The following is a 26,916-nucleotide window of genomic DNA, read 5'->3' as shown; positions in this document are numbered from 1 at the left end:
AAGAAGTTTGAGGAGAGAAACCACTAGCAAGTGGGAGGTTTAGAAAAGGCTCCATGGAGAAGTTGGGGCATTATCTGATTCTTGAAAAAAGCCAAGGATTATAAGAGGTGGAGATAAGGAAAGAGAACTTTAAAGGAAAGAGGACCAGACAATTGAAGGGCCCCCCCAAAATAAATGCTAGAACTAGAAGGGCCAGAAGAGATCATCTAAGTCTACCCACAATCTTTTTTTTAAAGAGATAACCAATCTAAAATCCAAAGAGAACTGTGACTGCCCTAAGGTCACACACAATCAGTGATCAGGTCTTCAGACTCCAAAGGCAGTATTTGTTATACTATGTCTAAATATCAACTGTGCTTTTCTTTTTTTATCTACAATGATTTAAGTAACATAGAGGAGAGATTAATCTTGTTCCGTGGTGCCCCCAGGCAGAACCAGGAGCCATAATAGGTGAACATTGCAAAAAAAGAATAGTTTAGGCTTGATGTCAAGAAAAACCCTTAAAATAAGAACTGTTCCAGAGTGCAAAGGTCTGTCTCAAGAGGTGGCATCCCTGGGGATTTTCTCCATCTGTTAAGCCTTTCTTACCTCACACTGCTTACCATCTACTCTGAATATAACTTGGAAGGATCCAATTATTTGCAGAGGGTCTCCTCCCTCCAACTATGAACTCCTTGAGGACTAGGACTCCCTCACTGAAGGTCTTCAAGCAGGAATTGGGATGTATATATATATATATATATATATATATATATATATATATATATATATATATATATATATATATATATGTGTGTGTGTGTGTGTGTGTGTGTGTGTGTGTGTGTATTATACCATATAGCAAGTGGTTATTTTTTAGATATGGGTTGGACTGTATCACCCTTGAGGTCTCCTTTAACTCCTGTGTCTCAGTAATGGAATGAAGGTTCATGAGAAATGGAGAAGGAAATTCATGTGAAGCACAAGACATGGAATGAGAAAACTTGGATTCAATTTACAGCTCTGTTTCTCAGAGCCTTAGTTCCTTCCTCTTTAAAATGAAAAGGTTAGAACCTCTAGCTCTATCACCTATTAAGGCAGGGAGGGGGTAATGACCAACATTTTTGAAGAGTTTAACACTCCAAATTTTAGTGCTTTGCAAACTGGTCCATACTGCCTATGAGAGGCCAACAAAAAAGCATTGCCTTTGTTCATGAATCTGGCCAAGCACCACATTCTGCAGGAGGCATTTCCTGGTCCCTCTTGCAGATTCTTGTTTTCCATGAAAGATTTCCTTCCAGCTACTCTGTATCCATCTTGGGCCTATCTAGTCATTTACATGTGGTCTCCCCAAATAGAATGGAAGCTCCTTATGATCAGGAATATTGTTGTTTTTATATTTGTCCTTCATTCTTGCAAAGGACAGTGACATCAGGGAAAATGAGGACATGACTTGCAGTTTACTTTGATTTGAGTGAAGGATGGCTGTGCAAGGTCACCAGTCACATTTTCTCCACCAGAGCCATCTGGGTGCAGTGGCCTGATACTCACCAGGATAACTGTAGATGACCCAGGATGCAGTGGGAGACCCTGGCCCTTTCAGGCTAAGGTCTTTTCAGCTTCTCACTTTGAGTGAGGTAACACCATTGCTTTCCATCTCCAATGCTTGGCAAAGGATCTGGCCTATAGTAAGTGGCCACTGACTGACTGACATCAAACTTAAATCTGCCTCTCTGCAACTTAGAGTCATTTTTTCCTCCTTTTACATTCTTGGACCAAATAGATCTAGTGTTTGTGGAAAGTGCTATGACGTAGGAGTTGGATGACTTGGAAACAAGTCCACACAATCATTGTGTGGCCACAGTCAGGTCATTTTCACTATTCTGTGCCTGTTTCTTCATTTGTAAAATGAGGATTTAAATAATTTCACTCTAATCAGCTCGTACAAAGCAAAGGCTCATCGAAATTGAATGAGCAAGCAAATGGGGGAGGGTTTGAAAGGAAAAGCTCAGAACCTTGGACAGTATTCAATGAGCAGCACCATTAGCATTTTAGGTTAATAAAAGGAGGTACACAGTATAATCCATCACAACTATTATGAGGAAGTTATTGACAGCCTAAACAGCAATGTTGGGAAGTCCAATATTTTATCATTGTTTCAAAGGTCAGGGCAATCCTCCCACTGCATCCAAATTCCCCACTGATTTTTTCAGGTTCATCTGCAGAGGGAGGGAGGCGCTGCTCTGATGGATTGTCTCCCATTTGTCCTATGTCTTGTTCATATATAGTTGTTTGTGTGTTGTGTACCCCATTAGATTGTAAGCTTCTTGAGGGCACTATCTTTGTATCACCTCTATTTAGTACCGTACCTGGCAACTAGAAGGTGCCTAATAAATGTGTGTCAATTGAATGGCTGACTTATGGGTTCACAGGAGGAGGAAGAAGAGGCAATAAGCCTCATGTCTCAATTTTCAATAGAGAAAGATAGCCATTTGGAAGCCTGGGCCTGAGATCAAGAAAACCCCAGGGTGCCTATTCTGAAACTGATCCCTCCCTCTGATACAATTCCAGTGTATGCCTCTGAGTATAATCACAAATCCCTTTGAAGTGGCTCTTTGTGGTCACAGAGTGACCACTAAGATGAGCGCATTTGATCCTCTTAAGAACCTTGTAACAACACTATAAGTAGTGTAAGTATTCCTATAGCAATTTGGAGGGCATATAGGGAGTTTGGATTAAGGTCATCTCAAGGAATGGCTGCTCATACACCTTTGGCATCCATCTGTGACTCAACTTTTACTTGCAGCTTCCAGAAGCTGGAGCCAGCTCAGTGGCCACACCTTAAACTGTTTTGGCAGATGGGTTAGACCTGGTCAAAGATAAATCAAGGCCCTCAAACCCATCAGTGAGTTTGGGGGTTGTCTACCCAAAGCATGTGAAGACTTCCCCTAGCAGAATGGGTAGATGAGAACAATTTGTTTCATTGGCCATGAAGGTGGCTAAAGCAGGTGCTGTGGAGGGTCATCCATTGCATCCAGGGCCATTGCCAGTGACCTTGACTTTTGCATTACCACCGAACTTTAATGACTCTGGAAGAGAGAGTGAGGTTGAGACTTTGTGCAAGCCTACCTCACTTAAATCTAATTCATGTGTAAGTCACAACACCACCCCATGATGTCATTGGGCCTCTTCAAAGCCAAAAATAAACAACAATACTCATTTTACACCACGAAAGACATTTCACATCCTGTCTCTCTGACTTTCACCAACCTGATCTCTCTCTGTCAGGAGCACGCTCATTCCTAATACAGTCAGGTAGTGGGGACAATGCACAGAGTGCTGGTCTTGGAGTTGGGAAGAACTAAGCTCCATTACTGCCTCTGACACTTACTAGCCACAGGACCCCTGACAAATCATAATTAACTCCTTGATTTCCATTTCCTCATCTGTAAAATGAGCTGGAGGAGGAAGTGGCAAACCATTCCAGTACCTCTTCAAAGAAAACCCTAAATGGGATCACAAGGAGTTGGAAATGACTGAAGCAACTGAACAATAGCAAGTAATGTCACTATCACTATTAAATGAGAATGTGTATACACACACACACACATACATGTATATACAGTGTTTTGCAAATATTAAAATGTTATAGAAATGCAAGTGATGAGGATAATGATGGTCACGTTCATGATGATATTCCCATCACAGAGAAAGAAAGAATCAAATAAAAAAAGTTAGTAAGTGCCAGAATCAGGATGGTAACCTAGGCCTTCTGGCTGCACTTCTGTGTGAGGAGCCGTAGCAGATACAAATAGAGGGATCCTTACCACAATATTGGTATTGAAATTGACATTGGCATTTGTGAGGAAGGCTGCTGCTTTCCCAAGGGGACCCACTACCTTTTCAGGAAGAATCATCACCATCGAAATTATCAACTCTTCCACCAGTTTACATACCCCACCATTCCCACCCCACCCCCAAGCTGCCTACAAATCCTGACTATCCTCTCACCTTGACCCTGGACTTCTCACTATTTGATTCATTCCTCTTTCTCCCCTTCAAGGATCCTCATGCTGGTTCTCCATTAAACTCTTCTTCTGATTCCTATTTATGGTGGGAAGATTTAAGAGAACCTGTACAGCTGTCTGGTTCTATCCACTCTTGAAAAGAATCCTGTCTACCGCATGCCTTCCAGGTGGTCCTCCAGCCTCTGCTGGAAGCCCTCTACTGGAGGAAATGGGGGAACCCAAGAGCCAAAAGGCAGTGCATTCTGTTGGCAAATTCTTTCAATTTTTAGGACACTTTTTTCAGACCAAGCTTAAATCTTCCTTGTTTTTATGTTATGTTTTTTTTCTTTTGATTTTGCAATTTCCACCCAGTGATCCTGGTTCTGCCCTCAGGGTCAAGTAGAACAAATTGAATTTGTCTTCAGCATGATAGACCTACAAATACTTGAAGCCAGACAACATCCTGGCTTTGACACTGCCTAATTGTTTGACCTGAAGCAATTTTCTTCACTTTTCTGAGCCTCAGTTTACACACTATAAAAAAATGCTATGCAGCACAATGAAAGGAACACTGAATTTGAACTCAGGAAATCTGGGCTTTTACATCAGTCCTCACATTTCTAGCAAAGGTGCATCCAGCATAACCTCAGCCTCTCTGCCTAAAGTGAAAATAAGCCTAGACACTCCTCTGAGCACAAGGGAAATGAAAGGAGCTTACAGCCACCCAGAAAAAAAAATCAAGCATGCAGAACAGAGCAGGCAACAAATGCATCGCAGAAAATCAAAAGGAAATGGCTTCAGTTACTGAAGAATTAGCTATATATGTACCTAAAATTTGCCTGTCTATCCATATCTGTCTGCCCATCTATCTGGCCATCTGTCTGTTCATCTATCCAACTACCTAGTTACGTAGTTCTGTTAATCTATTGTCTATCAAGTATTCAATTTATCAACAAGAGTTTATTGAACACCTATCATGTGACAGACACTGTGCTATGTGCTAAAGATCCAAAGATAAAACCCACCCATAACAAGCTTGTGGTTTGTTTTGGAGAAAGCAACATATATACATATAGGCATTTGGACAAACATATGTTGTGTCTTTGTTTTGTTGACAGCTAGAGAGTGCTGGAGATAGACCTCAGTTCCACCCAGCCTCACATGTTTGCTAGCTATGTGACCCTGGCTAAACCATTCCAATTTATCTCCATTTCCTCATCTGGAAAATGGGCATAATAACAGCACCTTCCTCCCAGTCTTACTGTAAGGATGGAATGAGATAACATTGGCAAACTGCTTTTCAATAAGGAGCTTTGCTATAAAAAGACTAGATATAATAATGATGGCTATTGTACATAATATCTACATAGACACACGTGCATGTGTATAGACACACATGAGCATTTGTCTACATATACATCAGACATGAGAGAATTTGGAATGGGAAGCCACTAGTATCTGTGATAGAGGAGCAAGAAGAAGTTTTCTCCAGAAGACAGTGATTGGACTGAGATGAAGGAAATGAATTTTTAAAAAGATGGACATAATGGGGCAGAGCATTCTAGATGTGGGGAAATGCAATTCAAAATCACAGAGACATAAGATGGCTCATCATGTATTGCAGATTATCAAGCAGACCTATGTACCTGAATTCTATAGTGCATGCTGGGGAATGACTCAGAAGACTGAGAAGGAAGGTATGGAGGAGGGTCTGAAGAGCTGAAACTGCCAAAGAGAGTTATTTCCATTTGATTCCATTGTCTGTCTGTCTGTCTATCAATTATCTTTTTTGTTGTTTGTTTTTGCTGTTTTTGTTTGGTCATTTCAGTCATGTCTAATTCTCTGCGACCCCATTTGGAGTTTTCTTGGCAAAGATACTGGAGTTACTTGCCATTTCCTTCTCCAGATTATTTTATAGACGAGGAAAGTGAGGTAAAGAGGGTTTAGTGACTTAACCAGGGTCCCACAGCTAGTAACTCTCTGAGGCCATATTTGAACTTAGGAAGATTAGTCTTCCTGATTCCATGCTCAGTGTTCTCTTCACTGTGCCACCAGCTGCCCTTTCTATTATTTAGATGTCAAATAAAATATTTGAGCATTGAAGTCTATCTTTTTATCTGAGAGATAGAGATAACAGATAAATGTGTAAAGAGATAAAGAGATAGAGATACATGACAGAGAAAGAGATAAAAGATAGACAAATAGAGGTAGAGAGAGATAGAGAGACAGAGAAACACACAAAGACAGGCACAGAAAAACACACACAGAAAGAGAGAGAGAGAGAGAGAGAGAGAGAGAGAGAGAGAGAGAGAGATCACCAATTTTTAAATAAGGCAGCTTTTTATCCCCAATAGAACATGAACTTCTTGGAAAGAGAGAGTATTGTATTTCTTCTTTGTGTCCCTTGCACCTAGCACAGTGTCTGTCACATGAGGGGCTCTTAATAAATCGTCTTTGGATTGATTTAGTGGCTGGCAGTGCTGAGAACACCATAGTCCCGAGCTTCCATATCACCTCAGATTGAAAACCTTTGGTGGGATAAGGGAAGAAAAGAAGTACAGCTTAGGTCACCTCATGTAGGGGAGGGCAAAAGGAGTCCCCCAAATATGAGAGCTGAAGAGAACGCCAGAGTCTAAATTACAATGGAACTATCTACAGTGAACCCCTTATACTGGAGGAATTTAGCCCAATTTGACCTAGAATGCTATTTTTTCCTTGGAGGCTTTGAAGATAGATATTATAACCTGAGGCTTCTAATGAAATCAATAGTTATTAATTTCCAATTATTCTTTTGTCTTCATCTCCTTCTACTACAAGGGCACACCTCTGTGTTGGAATTATGGCTAGTAATTCTAGCCTCATGCAATTAAGAAGGGGGATGAAACCTAATTTATTTAAATGGCATTTCTCCCAGGGCTAGACCTGGGATAATCTTAGCAGCTTAGTCTATTAAAAAAGAAATGATTCTTTTCTTTTTAAAAAATTGCTGGTGGAGAATAAATTAAGATGCTTGAAAGAAATTCAACTTTGTTGAAATTTCAGAATTCTGAATGTGGCATCAATTTTTCCCCTAAGTGGATTTGGAGCCTAAATGGGGTCATTGGAGAATTGAATCTTCATGACCTGAAAAAATGACTATTTTTCCAGAAGTCAATAAGTGATGCCCAGTGGAAATTTTACTTATTTTCACTTATGTAAGTTTCAATCCATTATCAATATGGTGTAGAGGATAGAGCACTGGACCTAGAGTCAGGAAGACCTCACTTCCAGTTGGGCCTCAGATAATTTCTAGTTGTGTGACACTTGGTAAGTCACTTAACCTTTGTCTCACTTTCTCCAGCTGTAAAACAGATATTAAGAGCACCTACATCACAGGGTTGTTAGGAGGATCAAATGAGAGAATATATGTAAAGTGCTTCATAAGCCTCAAAGTGCTATGAAAATCCTAGCTTGTTGCTGCTGTTTTGATTTTTGTTATCTATGTTCAAATTGTAGGATGGCATCCCTCCTATGCTCATGAAGAGGCCAAGAAAACCTTCGCTGAACTGAAGGTCAACAAGAAATATTTTCTTCATGTTTACTTGAAGAAACTACAATGTTTACTTCAAAACTAAACAACAAAAAGAATGAATTCTAAATGAAGAAGAAAAAAATGTAGAAATGTAACCTGAAATGGTAGGGGCAGTGAGGTAGTGCAGTGGATAGAGCACTAGGCTTGGTATAAGGAAGACTCATCTTAAAGAGTTCAAGGCTGGCCTCAGATGCTTACTAGCTGTGTGACCCTGGGCAAGCCACTTAACCTTGTTTGCCACTAACTCTCATTTGTAAAAATAAGCTGGAGAAGGAAATGGCAAATAACTCCAGTATCTTTGTCAAGAAAATCCCAAAGTGGAGACATGACTGGAATGACTGAACAACAAAAATCTGAAATGTCAAAGAGAAACCTGGTCTGTGTTAGGAAGTTGGGGAATAGATGTTATGTGACAGAGAAGAGAGAAGGAAGGAAGCATGGAACTTTTAAATAATAATAAATCTGAATTTTTCTGAAGGAGGAGCTGAGTACGATGAAAAGGGAGCATCCTCTTGACTCTGAGGAAAGATGATAAGGATCTGGAGGTGATGTAAGGCAAGACATCATCCCATAGGTGATGGAGAACAAAGAGAAAAGGATTGCCAGTCCATACCGTTTGTAGGCATATCAATTTCCTGGGCCATGTGTTCTAGACATAAATAAACCCCCAATCGACCCACATATCTTTCCTGAGATACATTTCTCCAATCATTAGTTGCCTAAAATCATGGACATCTTCACCTGGAAATTCCATGTGTATTAAACTCAAAACTTTTTTCTCTTAAAAACCCTTGTCATTTTTTGTCTCTCAAAACCTATTGTCTCTTAAACTCAAAACTTCGTTGTCTTTATCCTAACCCAACCCTCCACTTAATTTATCTTTCCTCTGCCTAATGCACCATCATTCTTTTAGGCACCTAAGTTTTACACATCAGAGCTATTTCCTATTCTTCTCTGTCACCCTCTCTTCCATATGCAATCAGCTCTCAAGTTTTATTGAATCTACCTCATAGTTTATATCATATCTTTCTCCTTCTGGAACTCTCATGGACTCCAGCTGAGTTCTGGATCCTTTTTTTCTTACTACTATAGCATTATATTTGCCCTTCTTGTTTTCAGCCTCTCCCTTCTCCAGTCCACCCTCTAAAAAGTTCCCAAGTCCCCTTCCCAAAATCTTCAGCTGTTCCCCTTCATCTCTAACATAACATCAAAACTCTTGGGTTTGGCATTTAACCTTTACAATCTGAACCCAGCTGATTTTTCTAAGCATATTCCCCTTCTGCCCCTATACCACCCCACTGCTCATGTATTCTGGGATCTTATCCAACTGGCTTACTTTTTGTTCCCACATCAGGACATTGCATTTCCTGTCTCAAAGTCTTTGAAAAGGTTCACTCTTATCCCTGGAATGCTTTCCCTTCTCACTTCTGCATCTTAGAAACCTTAGGTGTTTTCAAGACTCAACTCAAATGCTACTTTCTTTAATCCCCCCAAAGGTTTTATTCCCTCCTCTCAAAATCGCATTGTATTTATTTTGTATTTCTTTCCTTTTTCAAGATGTAATGATTGGCTTTAGTTTTACATTAGAAGTCTCAGATACAAGGAACTTATGGCTATTTTTTTTCCTCCCTGACTAAAAGCTTGACTGGGAGAATTCAATTTTATCTCCATTCTCAAGCTGGCATTCACATTACCAGGAGCTTAAGGCATCAGTGTTACATTTTCTCTGCAAATGACTTGTCAGGATCAGTGTTGAAATGTAATTGGAGATGAGGAGCAAGGGCTCAAGGTGTCTATCGATAGGTGATCGTCCTTCTGGCTTCGAGACAGAGTTTTAATGTCCCAGCTCCTACCCAAAACACAGTGTTAATCTCACTTCCCAGGTCTCAGCAACCAGCTCTGACACAACTTTTCGCCTGCTTAATAGGTGTTTTCACACATGAAATGTAGGATTTGTATTATATTGACACATTTAAGGGGACCTGGACACCATAGGCTTTTTGCTTCCCCCACCTGCTACATAAAAGCTCTGAATATAGGTGTTTATTGAAACAATAGTTTCCATGTCTATGGTGCTTTACAGTTTATAAAGAGTTTCATTTAAAATCATCCTATGGGGAAGTAGTGTAAGGGTTATTATTTCCTTTATAATTGAAGGTGAAATTGTGGCTCAAGATGGTTAAGGAACTGTGGGCAGAGGAAGAAATCAAACCCCAGGCTCCAGAGTCCAAGGCCAGGGTTCTCTTCTCTATATCACAATGGAACTCTCAACATCATTCTATAAAATACAGCAATTCTGACACAAGATGCTTTCTTCAGGACATGTGGACTACAGACATTCCCAATGCTAAGGATTCTGAACACTCCTATGTAAAAAAGAGTACATTCATCCAAGCACTACTAGAGTAATGGCTTTCCTGATCTAGATACTAAAATTTGAGGTACTTAAATTGGTCATGTAGGAACTTGAAGATTCTTGTCTTCCAACAGTTTTAAACCTCACAGAGTCATTTACTGTCACTGATGGGAGGGAAAACAACTTGGACTATAGAATAGAGAATGACAATCCAAGGAGGAATTCTCAAATACAGAATGTCAGATTTGTGAAGTACCTTAAAACATAGAACAGAGAATGGGAACCATGGAAGGGATATATAAAATATAGATCAGAGAATATCACAAGTGATGGGGACTTTAGAATATAAAATCCTTGAGGTGGCAGAGACCTAAGAACTTAGAACAGAAAATACCTGAGCAAGGATGGACCTTAAGCCATTTAATAAATTAATTAATTAATGATGCATTTCTCAAGTGCTTGCTCTGTGTAAAGCTCACTACTAAGTGCTAAGGAAAGCTGAGTCAAAACACAGTTGGCAACAGTGAAGCAGAAAAGAGCGAGCAGCTTTCAGTGATTTGGTGTGCCGCACTGCATTCACTCATTTGGGCCAGAACACTCACAAACATAAAGACTGATTTGATAAAAGTGATGGGGAAATTCAGAAGCTGCTAAATGAAAAACAAGAACTCCACGGGGTTAACCAGCAGGATAGTTCATCCATCTCTAAGAAGGCAGCATTTTATTCCATCAAAAGTAAAGTGCAAGCAAAGTATAGAGAGATGCAGGATTCTTGGCTCAATAAGAAGTCAGATGAAATTCAGCATGAAAATGATAGCAACAATCCAAAGCACTGTTATGATGCCATGAAGGCTATTTATGGGCCAAAGACCTATGGTGCAACTCAACTACTCAGTTCTGATGGAACTACATGGATTAGTGATAAGTGATGATCCTGGAAAGATGGGCTGAACACTTCCATAGTCTTATGAGCAGACCATCAGCAATCAATGCTGAAGCCATTGGCCATATACCTGATGTTGAAGTCAATCCCTCTCTAATCTCTAGCCTCTGAGGCTGAGATGTAACAGTTCAAAACTTCTCCATTTTCTGTAACCAGTGGTTCCACATATGACTGGTGTGGCACTGGCTGATGAAGCACCTGTGTTTTCTTGGCACTAATTGATAGACCAAAATTAGCACAAGCAGCAGAGAATCAGTCTATACTTTATTCCATCTCAGCTTCAGAGCCTGCATTGAGTGTACAATCATCTGCAAACAAAAAATCATGCATCAACATCCCTTCAACTTTGTTTTTGGCTTGTAGCCTTTTCAAGTTGAAGAGTTCACCATCAGTGTGAGAGCTGACCTTGATGCCATGTTCCTCCTCATTGAAGACAATTGAAAACGCAGCCAAAAATGTTATCCCAAAAAGCATGGGAGCAAGCACACAGCCTTGTTTCACTCCATTGGTGACTGGGACAGCACAAGAGCATCATCGATTATGCAGAAGCCAGGTATGCATGCTATCATGAAACTGATATACAATGATGATGAATTTCTCACGGAAACCAAATTTTCACATAATTTTCCATAAGCCTCCATGACTGACAGTATCAAAGCCCTTGGTCAGATCTACAAACATTATATACAGACTTCTGTTCTACTCCTGGATTTTCTCCTGGAGTTGTCAGGCAGTAAGCACCATATTGACCTTTCCTCAGCCCTTTCAGAAGCCACACTGGCTCTCAGGTAGATGGCTATCTTCCAGGTGAAGGACAAACCTGCTAAGGCAGACTCTGGCAAGAATCTCTCCAGTAGTAACTAGGAGAAAGACACACCCATGATTGTCACAGGACAAACTACTTCCTTTTTCTTTATAGAAATGAACAATGGAGGCATCCTTGAAGTCCTCTATCTTATAACCTGGAAAATTTCAGTCAGTTTTTGTATAAGCAATGGACCCCCTACCTTGTAAATCTCAACTGGAATAGAATCAGCACCAGGTGTTTTGTCACACAAAAAGAACCTCATCTTCAGTTGGAACTTCAGCTAGGGAGGAGTAAATGTTCAGTGGCTTCAGCACTGATTGATGATGATCTGCTGAGAACACTACAGAAGTGTTCAACCTATCTCTCAAGGATCATGTCCTTATCACTAATCAATGTGGCTCCATCAGTACTGCATAGTTGAAGTGCACCATCAGTCTTTGGCCCATAAATAGCCTTCATGGCATCATAAAAGTGCTTTGGATTGTTACCACCAGCATAAAATTGAATTTCATCTGCCTTCGTACTGAGCCAAGAATCCTGCATCTACTAAGCTTCACTAGTACTTTACTTTTGATGGAATTAAATGCTACCTTCTTAGAAATAGATGAACTATCCTTCTGGTATACCCTGTGGAGTTCTCATTTTTTTTTTCATTTACCAGCTTCTGAATTTCCCCTTCATTTTCTTCAAACCAATCTTGATATTTGTGAGTCTTCTGACTTAGATGAGCAAATGTAGTTCTGTATACCAAATCTCTAAAATTGTCCACTTTTTTTTCTGCTCCACTGTTGTCACCCATATTGGCTCAACTTTTCCTCCAAGTTAGTGACAAATTGTTCCCACTCAGAGAAGTGTTCTAATCTGTTGACATTAAGTCTCTGGTAGTCATTTTGCTTTGGGACTACCACTTTTGTTGAATGCAAATATTTACCTTGGAGAGGATAAGTTTATTATTAGTCCATCTGTCTGTGCCACGCCTTGCCTTCATTACTCTGACATCCTGTTTGTCTCTTCTCCTTACAAACACATAGTCTATTAAATGCAAATGCTTGCTGCAAGGGGTGAATCCACAAAGTTTTATTGCATTTAGGTAAATGGAAGACAATGTCAGTGAAGAGAAAATCATGAGATGCACAAGTCTTCAGTAGTAAGTGGACATTGCTGTTGCTGTTTCCAACTCCATTCCTCCCCAGGATCCCCTACCATATCTGGTAGTCTGAGTCTACCCTAGCATTAAAGTCACCCAGAATTTTAAGCTTGTCCTCTTTTGGCACACTGATGATAAGGGCCTCCAGGACTCCACAAAAAAGTTTCTTTGATCTCATCAGGGTTCACCATAGTGGGAGCATAGGCACTGATGATGGTGGCATGGCATTGTCCTGCAAGTGGCAATTGATTTGCCATGTTTGTCATTTGTTCCTTTTGGTAGGCATATAAGCTTATTGACTAGATGTGTTTTGATTGCAAAATCTACACCAGCTTCATAGCATTCCCCTTCACAGCTGCCACTCCAGAAAAAAATGTGTGCCCAGCTCCAACTTCAGTAAGCTGGCATTCATTTGCCAGCCTTGTTTCAATCAGGCCTCTATTTGGATTTGAAGCCTTCTGAGTTCTCTTGTAACAAGAGCTGTTCATCTTTCAAGTTTAATGGATTTTGTGCTGAATATAAGTGTGCATACATCCCATGTAACAACGGTAAGTGGATTCATCTTTGCAGAAATTTTTGTACATTGTGTGTGTGTGTGTGTGTGTGTGTGTGTGTATGCATGTCTGTGTGTAGACTACAGGATAGGAATGCTGCCTGCTGAGGTAATCAGGCCAGGGTTGGGTAAGCAGACAATTTTAGGCACTTTTCTATCCCCTTCCTCACACCAACAGGTGAGTGACACAATCCTTAAAAGGCTGCTCAGATTCCTAGGTCATTGCTGAATCCAACTGCTGCTTCCAGTGAGAAGATGACCCTATGCCCTGGGTTGTCTATGTGCACTGTTATGACTACAGCTCCCACTGTATTTGTGTCTACTGCTTTGTCACTTGCCCATCACCATAGGACTTTGAGATAGATAAAAATGGTAAAATGGTATGGGTGATGTCTTTTGATTCATGCATAAATTGGATTTAAGTGAGGCAGAGTTGCATGAAGATGTCAGCCTTACTCTCTTTTCTGGTCATCACAGTCCAGTGGCAGGAGAGAGTCAAGACAACTGATGATGGTTCAAGATGCAGTGGATGACCTTATCTTCAGTATCAAAGTAAGCTCTAAATGCTCCACCACTTCTGCTTCAGCTGCCTTTGGCCATTGGAACAAGTTGTTCTCATCTGCCCTTTCCACCAGAGGAAGTCTTCACATGGTTGTGGTAGACAACCCCCAACTCACCAATGGGTTTGAGACCCCTTGGTTACCTTCAACCTGATTTAGCCTGGTTTACCAGGGTGTGGCCACTCTGCATACTACAGCTTCTAGGAGCCACAAGTGAGAGTTAGGTGGATCAGGTGGACACCAAAGGCGGAAAGCAGCCATGAAAAGGGCTTAGCAACCCTCACGCCAGAGGTACTAATCTTCCCTGAATACACTGTATACCCCAGAAGTTCTCATTCTAGTGGGAAAAGAACACATATGGAAGACTTAAGCTGTATGTCAGATGGAAAATTCTCATGGTCCTTAAGGTACAGCTTTAAAACAGATGCTAATGGCTCTCCTTCAATGTCATTTCCACTGAGAAAATAATATCAGTTTCTGATGTTGAATTGTTAACAATGCCAAGGATTTTGATCACTGACCAGGAAATGTAAGAACTGGAAACAGACTGCAGAAGACAGAATGTCCTGACTAGGAAGGATCTCAGAATACCAAAAATATATAGTAGAACGTAAATGCTTGAAGGATGGGGAACAGAGAAATATTCTTTAAATAAACTTTTTTTTTAAATTTTTAGTTTACAACACTAAGTTCCACAAGTTTTTGAGCTCCAAATTTTCTTTCCCTCCCACTCCTCCCCCAACACCTAAAGATGGCATGTAATCCAATGTAGGTTCTACATATACCTTCACATTGAACTTATTTACATAATAGTACAGTTGTGATGAAGAATTATAACCAATGGAATGAATCATGAGAAAGGAGAAATGAAACCAAAAAAAGAAGGAAAAAGGAAAAAAAGAGAGCAAAAAGTTTGCCTCCATCTGCATTCAGACTCCATAACTCTTTCTCTGGATGTGCACAGCTTTTTCCATCATGAGTCTTTTGGAGCTGTCCTTGAACCTTGCATTGATCAGAGTAGTCAACTCTACCAGAGTTAGTCCTTACATATACCGTGTGTCTGTAATCATGTATAATGATCTCCTGGTTCTGCTCCCCTCACTCAGCCTTAGTTTGTATAAGACTTTCCAGGTTATAACAAAGTCCATCTGCTCCTCATTTCTTATAGCACAATAGTATTCCATTACATTCATATACCACAATTTGTTTAGCCATTCCCCAATTGATGGCTATCACCTTGGATTCCAATTCTTTGCCACCACAAAAAGAGCTGCTATAAATATTTTTGCACATACAGGTTCTTTTCATACATATATGATCTCTTTTGGATATAGCCCTGGAAGTGGTATTGCTGGTTCAAAGGGTATATACATTTTTATAGACCTTTGGGCATAGTTCCAACTTGCTCTCCAGAATGGCTGGAACAGTTCACAGGGAACAGAGAAATATTGAAACTGGGAGGGGCCTTATAATGCAGAACATCCAATGTCAGAGCCTTAATGGGACATATAACCTAGAATGTTATAGATTAGAAAAGTCTTAGAGCACAGGACAAATTAAATTAGAGCTCCAGGGGGTCATGGAAATAATAGAGCCCAATGCAATCAATTTGCAGAAGAGGAAACTGAAGTGCAGAAGAGGAAGGTAACACCTCTGAATTCAACTAAACCCATCTCCCAGGAGAACAGTAGGCTTCCTACCTACAGCTCCATTTGCTTTACTTTTTCTACCTTTTGCTTGAAGATTTTCTTGATCCCCCTAACTACTAGTGCTCTCTTTTAGGAACCACCCTATATTTAGCTACTTCATATGTATTTGTATTTATTCTCTTTTAATTTCTGCTGCATGTATCCTTATATACCCTTATTATCTTTCACATCAGAATATAAACTCTTTTGGAATATGGATTGCTATATTCTTTATACATGTATCTCCAGAATTGGCACAGTCCATGAGCACACACTAGGCACTTAATAAATACATATATAGATGGATGGTTGATTGTTTAGCCATCTTCTTGTCTTTTTGTGTCAGAGTATTGAAAAGAGAGCTTGGTTAGAGACTCTACAACATTCCTTATTTGTCAATAATAATAATTTAACCCCATACTTCCAAACCAGCCCACCCTTCAACGAAGAACTTCATTGCCACATTCAGCTGAAATATATCTTGCCAATTCTGAGTTCATTTCCTTGTCTGCTTCATCATGGACTTTAAAGATATGATTCAGCGTATTCTCCTGGAAACCTGACCTGGAATCAAAGCCAGTAATTACACTAGCTGAAGGTGTAATAAAATACTTCAAGTCAAACAGTTTTAGTTCCTCCTGCTGTTTGGCATAGATACAAAGGCATAACTAAGGTGGGGTGACAGTGAATCTGGCAACGGGTGCCAAATTTGGAAAGCACTGACAGCACATCCATCCTGCAGCAGAACAGAAACAATTGAGTTTGGTATCTAGTATGAAGAAGGAATTGTTCAAACTGTGATTTTGTTAGACAGGAATTTCTCAAAGACCCTCTCCTGACCCCATGCATCAGCCCACAGTTGAGAATCTATGTGGTCTGTCTTCCCTGGTCCCTTTCTTTCTAATGTCTTTATCCAGGGGAGATGCTATCCCAGCCAAACCAAAAAAAAAAGTTGATTTGAGGACAAATTTCACTTGGTTCTGCATAGGATACATGATCTATCTCTTAATGTGTTTATTCCTTTGGGCTTATTTTTATCTTCCAAAATTGGCTGAGGTAAATTATTCAATGGTAGCCTAATTATGTATTATTAGTAGGAAATAGGAGGCCCAGAAAGATCTCTATGACCTTGAGCATTTCTGTTGGGAACTATCCGAATCCCCTAAGGCTTCTCTGTCCTTGCCCTGTGCAAGAACTCACGCAAGAACCAGAAACAACCAGGCAGTGCTGAGGTTCTACAAAGTCCTCTCAGGAGAAGGGCTCATAACATGAGCACAAAAGACCTCACTTTTAGACTTAGCTCTGCTACAAATGAAAGAATGGATGAGATGGATGGATGGATGGATGGATGGATGGATGGGTGGATAGAGCATTTATTATGTCCAAAATACTTTGTTAAATTCTGGGAGTACAAATAGAAAAATCACACAGTTTCTGCTTTCAGGGAGCTCTCATCCCATCAGGAAATCAACATATGAAGAAAATTACAGCTTTAAGTAAGATGGAATTCCCCATGACTCTTAGGGTACAGAAGCAAAGTTGAAGTTAAGGTAATTTACACTGGTAACAATTTCTGATATTGAACCACCTGATGATACCAAGGACTTTTGTAACAAGAATTTTCCCTTCTGAGTCTTCAGTGGTTGTGGTTATAACTCCTGTAGTAACCACTGCCGGGGTGGAGTTGCTTCCCAGGGTGGCTGGGGGTGGGGCTCTGTTGGAAGCAGATAGTTTGGTCTGAGGGATGCTGCCACACCCAGCCATTTGGGACTTATATCTCTCTCTCAGGATATGTGGATCAGCAGTTGGTACTAGTAGTGGCAAGAAAGCTTGATTGCTTCTCCACAGTGATTTCTTCCTTTAATGATGGCTTCAGGGCCCAGGTCAGATGCAGGATGGATTGTATCACAAGTATTCCAAAGACTCTCAAATTCAGGGCACTGAGATATCTCTATTGGTGTCTGAGGGGAACTTATGGTGGTAGTTTACTCACCTGGCACATGCTGCCTCTTGTGTCCCTCAGGATTTCTTTCTGCTTCACTGGGACTAACTTGACTTCCTCAAAGCTGGCAGTTGGCTAGCTGTTAATAGGAATGGGTGGCCCTTCTTCATGGGAGTTGTTTCCCTCAATGGTGGCTACAAGGGCTAGGCTAGAAGCAAGAATGCTGGTCTAGTAGGCACTGCTTGAGTTCAGGGTCTAGAGCTATCACTACAGGGTTTCAGGAGAGATAGAAAGCCATGAGGATTGAAGCACATAATGGTTAAGTGAGGTAGTTGGAAAGCGGTCTTGTTACCAGCACCAAGGGCTGAAAGAAACCTGGGTCCTTAATTGTGACATTAATCAATTGCAAAGCATTCAAATATCTCTCCTCCTGCATCTTCAACTCATAAAGAAGATTACTTTCTGGATGACCTTGAACAAAACACTTCTCTCTGAGCCTCAGTTTTCTCCACTGTAAAAAAGGAACAACAACCCACCTCATAGGTTGTTGTGTTGACACAATGGCGAAAATGGATTTGCAATTACTGTATAAAGGCAAGAGACTTACAATTTTCAAAGCATAAAGGTTCACAAATTTAGAGCAGGAAGAAATCTTCAAGGCTACTCAATCCAACACTAATAAAACTGAGGCACAGAGGGATAACGTGATTTTCTCAGTGCCACTTACATAGAGAGGGTCTGATAAAACAGAATTTGAAACCAGATCTTCCTAACTCTAAGCCCAGTGGCCTATCTACTCTGCCACACTATTTTCCTGAATCCTTTTCAAACTGTGGTGCTGATAATTTGACACATAATTCTAGTCTAGGGATACTGACTGATGAAAATGTCCTGGTCTTCTCACTAGGGAACAAATCTTTTTTTTTTTTTTTCCTCCCACTCACTTCTGCCCAATAAATCATCTTTCTATAATAAATATTTATAACATTTCAAATTACCTCCTGGATCCAGATGATCATTTCTTTCTCCCTGCAATCCATGTCCCATTTCATCTTTAGTGATTTAATTGGTTTTTGTGATACCAGATTCATGAAAAGTGCCAAACAGAATATTTTTATGCCTTTCAATCAAACATTTTTAAAAGCTGTGACACATTGTCTATTATCCCCTCTCTTGAGATAGAGACAGCAGGATCAATGCACTTGCATTCAAAAGGGACCGGGGTTTGACTCCTACTTCTGATCCTAAATAGCATTATGACCTTAAGATAGTCCCTTCCCTTCTCCAAACCTTAGTTTCCTCATCTGTAGAATGGGGATAATAATGCTTGTTATACCTACCTCATGGGACTATTGTATGACAAAATTAGATCAAATATTTGTAACCCTTTTTAAACTTTCACGTGCTCTCTCTCTCTGTCTCTCTGTCTCTGTCTGTCTGTCTCTTTCTCTCCGTCTAACCCTCCTCCCCCCCCTCTGTGTCTCTGTCTCTCTTCTATATATAATATAAAATATATTTAATATTATAGAATTATAGAACTCAAGACCTGACTGAGACTTCAAAAGCCAGATGTCTAGCCTCCAGTTGAAGATCTCCAAGTAGAAAGAAACCAATACAATATATTAAACATTTATTCAGTGTCTACTACATGCCAGGTCATGTGCTAAGTGCTGGGGATGCCAATAACAAAAAGAAAGGGTCCTTACTCTCAAGGAGAGTACAATCTAATGGAGGAAGACAATAAATCCAAAACACCCAGCTGGGAGGCAGAGGCCCTGGCACAGGGGTCAAGCAGCATATGGGAAAGGAAGAGATGGCTGAGAATTCTGAGTCTCCTGTCAGGAGAAGTTTGGAATGAGATTTTGGCTCTGCCTTCCCGCCCTCCAACTACAAGGGTAGAAGTTACTGAGGGGATTGATGAAGTCAGAGTACCAAATCTAAAGCCATCTCCACTATGACATGCACCCTCCCACTTCTCTCAGCAATCTGCTTCCCTCTGGAAGCATCATCAGGACTAGCAAGTACCGCCATTATTGGTGTTCTTGCTTTTCCTGCCATTGAATGGAAATCGTCCACCTTGTTCTATCTTCTGGGAGCCGATAGAATAAGCCTAGACCCTCCTTCTCATGCCAGCAGAAGAAACAGTTAAAGACAGTGTGCACTTTCTTCATGTGCCCCACCCTTCAAGCCTTCCCTTCTTCAGACTAAACATACCTGGTTCTTTCAATTGATCTTCCTATAGCAGTGACTCAAGGCCTTTTTATGATCCTGGGCATCTTCTAATGGACATTCTTCAGTTTATCACTGTTCTTACACCCTAAAACTCTACATAATAGTCCGGAGAAGTTCTGACCAGGACAAAAGGCAGAAAGACTATCAATAAATCAATAAACAGGTAATAGTGTCTACTAAATGGCATTGTGATTGCCCACTCATTCTCAGGTGCCATGTCTCACTCCATACAATTGCAAGTTTACTGTTGATCATCTCTGACTTATCTTCTCTGTAGGTTGTCTAATATAATGATTTATGTGTTGTCTCCCCATTTGATTATGAGCTCCTTGAGAGAAGAGACTGTATTTTGAATTTCTTTGTATCCCTAGACCTTATTAAAGTCTATAGCAGATAGTAGGTCCTTAATGAATATTTATTGACTGCCCGACTGACATTAGCTTTTGTGGGTGTCATATCACACAATGCTGACTCATTTTCACCTTAGAGTCCACTAAAACTCTCAGATTCTTATCAGAATAACTGCTGTCTCTGCATGCCTCCTACATCTTAGACTCATGAGATTGATCTGTCTACCAAAGCACAGAGCTCTATATTTATCCCTAATGCATATGAACTTAAGACTCTAAAGGTCCTTTTGGGTTCTGCCTGTGCCATCCACTATATTAACTAGTCCTTCCAGATTGGTGTCATCTGAGGAGTGCATGAATACACCTCTTACACCTTTGTCAAAATCCTTGACAAAATTATGAAAGGACAGAGGGCAAGAAACAGGTTCCACTAGCTACTGTATTGAGATTGACCCATTAATAGCTACTCTTTGAGTCCCGCTGATCTGATTGCAGTATTTTCTAATCCATTTCTCTCCTCTTTATCTATAAGAATTGTATGAGAGAATTTAGTGAAATCTGAAATCTTGGTAAATACTTTTCACATCATTTCTTTCATCTACTAAAATAATTATGATTCCAGAAAAGGAAACACAGTTAATTTGGTGCTTATGTTCTAGATGAAGCCCTGCTGGCTCCTAGTAGTCATTTAATTTTCTAAGCAATGGTAATAGCTACTCAGAAATGATTCATATTTTTATATTGTTATTGGATTATTTTTATATTTGTAAGTGATCATCAACCAGCCTTTCAATTATCTGCTCTAGAACAGTCTGAGGAAGAGAAGTCAAGATTACTGACCTAGAATCTTTAGTGCCTGTCTTCTTTTTTTTCTTTTTTTTTAAATTAACACCATCTATCACATGTACATTGGATTGCATACAAATTAAGGGAAACAAAAGCTTGGATTATAATGATATAGCCTAAATCCTTTCTACATTGACTGTGCATTGTGATGAGAAGAGTCCTGGACTTTTAGTTCCATCTTCAATGAACTGAGGATATTTACTCAAACTTTACTGTAGGAAAAGCTGTTTTTTTTTTTCCCTTCCTTCTCTTCCTCCCTCCTTCCCATCCATTTCATCCTCCTGACTTCCTAACCCATCTGTCTTTCTATTCCTCTTCTTCCACCATCTCTTCTTCCTCTTCCTCTCTCATATCTTTTTTATTACTTTTTGGCACTATTGATCCTCTCACTCCTCCTCTTCATCTTTTCACTTCCTCTTTCTAATTCCCTATTTTTGTCTTCTTTCTTTATCGCCTTCCCCCTCTTTTTTCTCTGAACTATTTTTCTCATTTTTTAACCTTCCTGTATGTCTTACCATAATTTGGATGCATGTAGAGAAATATTTTATTCACATGGCTAAATTACACCTTGAAATGTAGGTTCCAGGCTCCAAATGTTTATTCTCCCCACCCCCATCACCACAGAAATTTAATGCCATATACCCCTGTTAATGAAGGAAGCTTATGTTGCTAAAGCCAATGATTAACAAAATTAAAATGGATGTAAAAATACAGCAGAATTTTTCTCATCTCAGCATCATCCAGATTCAGAGAAAATGAGTGAATAATTTGGCCAAGACATAGTTTTGTTTTGACATCTAAATTAATGATCCCAAGGAATCCACATTTTGTACAAACAACATTCTGAGGCTTCACTGTAAATCACTGTAAGTTACTCACTCAACTCTCCATCTGTTCCTCTGTCTGAATCTTGAGGGTGTTCTAGGAAGTACAAGTTCATGATTGAGATCAGGGAGGAGAAAGATGAAAAGAAAATGGCCTTCCTAGAGAGATATAGGATTGCGGTCCATTCAAAGTCTTTAAGTGGGCACAAGATGAACAGAGTTGATGTTGAAAGTATTCAGGTTCAGATATAGGCTGGACTATATGCTCTCTGAGCTTTCTTCTAAATCTTGGGTTTTCTGTTACTATTTAATTCATACCATGCAGGTAGATGGCCTAATGTTAGACTTTGAGTCAGGAAGATGACTTCAACTGTGGCCTCACTTACTCATCAGCTGTGTGAACTCAGTTCACCTGTTCTACTTGCAGTCTGCTCATCTATAAAATTATGGGGTTGAATCTAATGGATGCCCACATCCCTGCTAGCTCCAAATGTATAAAATAACTCTAGAAAAGAAGCTAGTTGGAGGGCAACTGAGCTAGGGAAGACCTGGGTGCAAATGCTAACTTGGATTCTGGCTGTGACCCTGCACAACTCACTTACCCTCTCATTGCTCCAGGCATCTCCCCAAGTGTCTAGTTTGCAAAACTTGATGAATCAACAGAGGGAATTTCCTCAATGGGAGTTGCCTAGATCAATGAAATCACAGGTCTGACCCCCACGCCAAACAAAACCATTTCTTAAGCACTTACAGTATTTTCCCATTTATAAGATGCACCTTAATTTTGGGGCCCAAAATTTGTAAAAAAAAAAAAAGTATTACATAAAGTTATTGAACTCAAGTTTTATTCATCTGCTCATAGCTTTTAGGCATCTTTTGGGCAAATTTGGTGTGTGTACACATGCCTACCTCATTCTGTTTCATGAAACTGAAACATCAATTGTGTCCTCCTTTGAAATCAGTAACTTCATTTTCATCAGCAATTCTTCTTGCCTCATGCTGAACCATCTTTGTGGACACAGGAATTCCAATTGTCCTTTGCTCTTCAATCCATATCTTCAATTCTCTCTCTAAATCAAGCCAGCAGACTTGCCTCTCATGGCCTTCTTCTGCCATGGCATTTTTAGTAGGGTTTCTTCTTCCCATAGCCAGTCTCAGATTGTTTTCTCAGTTGGCAGAGAACCAAACTTACATGCAGCAGCGCGATCTCCATTCGCTTTTGCAAACTGGATCACTTTTAACTTGAATTCAGCACTGTACGAAAATCTTTCCTGAGCCATTTCTGGGCAGAACGTGGCAAAAAATAACCTAATATACTGGTAACAAATGTGAAACAAGGAGCACAAAGACAACAAGCATGGAAAAGCGTCAAATACAAATAACAAATATGCAACAATGAGCGCAAAAACAAGCATGAAAAAAGGGGAAATGCAAGTAGAAAAATCTACAAACACTGTATAAGATGCACCCTGTTTTTAGACCCCAAATTTTTCGGAAAAGGGTGCATCTTATACATGGGTGAATACGGTACTATATGCACGAGAGAGCCAGACTGAAAGCCCTGGATGCAAAGACTTGAAGGAAATTGTCCCTGCTCTCAGAACATTTATATTCAGCTGATAAAAGGGGATAAACACAATACACAGACAACGGACTAGGATCACACTGGAGGTCTTGAAATCTCTAGAGACAGGGACATAAGCTGTGACTTCATTGGTAGATGAAACTCAATTTTCCATCCACTGCTTTGCTTGATTTTGACTTCAGTGAACATGTCCTCCACCCCCAAGATGAGGTGATCACCTGAAATCTCATTACCAAGAAGAGTGATTCAGGTTTTGATCCTTTTTTCTTATTGTTCTGTCTTTTCAGCCATGCCTGACTCTTTGTGATCCCATTTGGGGCTTCCTTGGCAAAAATACTAGGGGCCTTGGCCATTTCCTTCTCCAGCTCATTTTTCAGATGAGGAAACTGAGGACAACAGGGTTAAATGATTTGTCCAGGGTCACTCAGTAAATGTCTGAGGTGAGGTTTGAAGTCAGGAAGTCCTTATTCCTTGGTCCGATGCTCTATCCATTTCACTACCTAGCTACCCAGGTTGACCCTCAATACTTACTCAACTCTCCCTCAGTTGACTCTCCCCTCTGACTGGAGGGCTAGAGGGCAGAGCATTAATCCCTGCTCAAAACCTTCCTTTATGGAGGATAACTCCATTGCTATCATTTGCTCTGCTTGATTTCTTCAATTCCAGGGAACAAAATGCCCCTAGGCCAGGTAACGCCTAACACACTTGTCACCTTCCTTTAGGGTTTATAAGCTCTTTGACAGCACAGATTTTTATGCCCATGCTTAGTACAGTGCCTAGCACATACTAGGCACTTAATAAATGCTTCTTGAGTTGAAGGCTCTGATGAAGAAATGCCCATTGCTACTGTATGGAGGCACCTTACCTATGATTTAGAGAGGGTCCCCAGCCAATACGTGTTAGAAGCAGGATTTGAAGCCAGAGCTTCTTGAGCCTGACACCTGTACTTTACTCACTCTATCACACTGCCTCTCGTTGGATTTTTTGATTCACAAATAGGAATTGAATCACATTCATGCAAACTGGCTTCAAGGTGAATTTGAAACTGGGATGGGGTAGATTTTGCAAAAAATCTTCCATTGAGCACCACTTTAAAGCCTGCAGCTTGAAGACTATTTCTGGAAGAAGATGGTTGTTCTTCTCTCCCCACTGCCGTGCTCATAGGTTGATGTGGTCACAGGGTTCAGAAACAGAGATGTGGGCTAATAAACCAGCTACTCAACAATTCCTTCCATAAATTTAGGCAGGTCAGCTCACTGGTCTTGGACCATTTTATGTGCAAAATGGGGTTGATAAATGACTAGTGACTCTTTGTGACCCCATCTGGGGTTTTCTTGGCAAAGATGGTGGAGTGGTTTGCCATTTCCTCCTCTGGCTCATTCTACAGATGAGGCACTGAGGCAAACAGGCTTGAATGACTTTTCCAGGATCATACAGCTAGCAAGTGTCTGAGGCCAGATTTGAACTCAGGAAGATGAGCCTTCCTGACTTCAGGCCAAGTGCAGCACCACCTAGCTGTCCCTATTCTGATACGGAGGAACCACTAGAGGAATCATGTGCCAGGGTCTTCTCACCCTAATGCTCCCCATCATTATTCCCTGTTTACTTCCTAGATTGTCTTACATGTCCTTATATTCTTAGCATCAAATGCTATTTTCCCTCTTCTTTTATCACTACTATGTTTATCATATCATAGGTTAGATCTAGACATAACCTTGACTATGTGTCTGGCACATTGTGAGTTAATTATTGACTTGCACCCAACCCTCTCATTTTAAAGATGAGGTAACTGAGGCTGCAATATTAATGACTCGTCCAAAGTCACATAGCCAGTAAGTGTCTGAGGCAAGATTTAAACTCTGATCTTTCTGACTTGCAATCCAGCATACTAAGCACTTCCTTTTCACAAGGGTACTAAAGAACCAGAGTCATATTGGAGTCATGAGTACTGTCCCATGAAATCTCAGGATAAGGGTTCTATTGAAGTTTGTCAAGTTGCATTTTCCCATTATGAATTACTGCTCTCCTTCCTCTTATGCTGTACATGTTCTTAAAGAATTTCAAAATCTTAGAACTTGAAAGCATATTGAGGGTCATGTGGCCTGACCCACACCTAGTCAAAAATGCCCTCTACACTGGACTTCCAGGGGTGGAGCCAAGATGGTGGATGGAAAGCAGGGAATTGCATGAGCTCCCCACCACGTCCCTCCAAAAACCTATAAAAATGGCTCTGAACAAATTCTAGAACTGCAGAACCCACAGAATAGCAGAGGGAAGCAGGGATCCAGCCCAGGACAGCCTGGATGGTCGCTGGATGAGGTCTATCGTACATGGAATGGAGGGGAGCAGAGCTCAGCATGGGAGGCAGCAGGACCAGCCAGACCAGGAGCTGGGCCGAACAGGCCCTAGCACCCTGAATCAGTGAGCTGTGGCAGTTACCAGACTTCTCAACCCACAAACACCAAAGACAACAGAGAAGGTTAGTGGGAAAAGCTGCGGTGGACAGAGTACCAGGTTCAGCCACCACCCCAGAGTCAGCAGGGATGGTGCAGCTACAGAACTACAGCTGCAGTTACTTCCTGCCCCAGGCCCTCTTGGTGGGAGGAATTAAGTGGAGGATCAGGGCAGGAGTGAAGAGCCTGCTGAAGATTTGCATCAGGTCCGGGTTGGTGGTTCTTGAGGAAGGAGGAGTGCTGGGGTGGCAGAGCTGGCTGTATAGAAATAGCTCTGAAATCAATGGCACATACCCTCAAGTTTGGAACAAAGTACTCTTTGCTCTACAAGCAGTCATACCCTGATGAAAAACTTAAGGGTCAAGTAAGTTGGCTGGGAACATGACCAGGCAGCAAAAACGCACCCAGATTCAGTCTCAGATGACAAATGTCTCTGATGACAAAAAAGACCAAAACATACAGCCAGAAGAAGTCAACAAAGTGCAAGAGCCTACAACAAAAGACTCCAAGAAAAATATGAACAGGTCTCAGGCCATGGAAGAGCTGAAAAAGGAGTTGGAAAAGCAAGTTGGAGAAGTAGAGGAAAAATTGGGATGAGAAATGAGAATGATGCAAGAAAACCATGAAAAACAAGTCAATGACTTGCTAAAGGAGATCCCAAAACATACTGAAAAAAATATTGAAGTAAACAACACTTTAAAAAATATACTAACTCAAATGGCAAAAGAGCTCCAAAAAGCCAATGAGGAGAAGAATGCCTTGAAAGGCAGAATTAGCCAAATGGAAAAGGAGGTCCAAAAGACCACTGAAGAAAATACTACCATGAAAATGAGATTGGAGCAAGTGGAAGCTAGTGACTTGATGAGAAATCAAGATATTATAAAACAGAACCAAAGGAATGAAAAAATGGAAGACAATGTCAAATATCTCATTGGAAAAGCCACTAACCTAGAAAACAGATCCAGGAGAGAGAATATAAAAATTATTGGACTACCTGAAAGCCATGATCAAAAAAAGAGCCTAGATATCATCTTTCAAGAAATTATCAAGGAGAATTGCCCTGATACTCTAG

Source organism: Trichosurus vulpecula, chromosome 3 (assembly GCF_011100635.1).
Source record: "Trichosurus vulpecula isolate mTriVul1 chromosome 3, mTriVul1.pri, whole genome shotgun sequence".
In the NCBI taxonomy this organism is placed as follows: domain Eukaryota; kingdom Metazoa; phylum Chordata; class Mammalia; order Diprotodontia; family Phalangeridae; genus Trichosurus; species Trichosurus vulpecula.
This window is presented reverse-complemented; position numbering follows the sequence as displayed.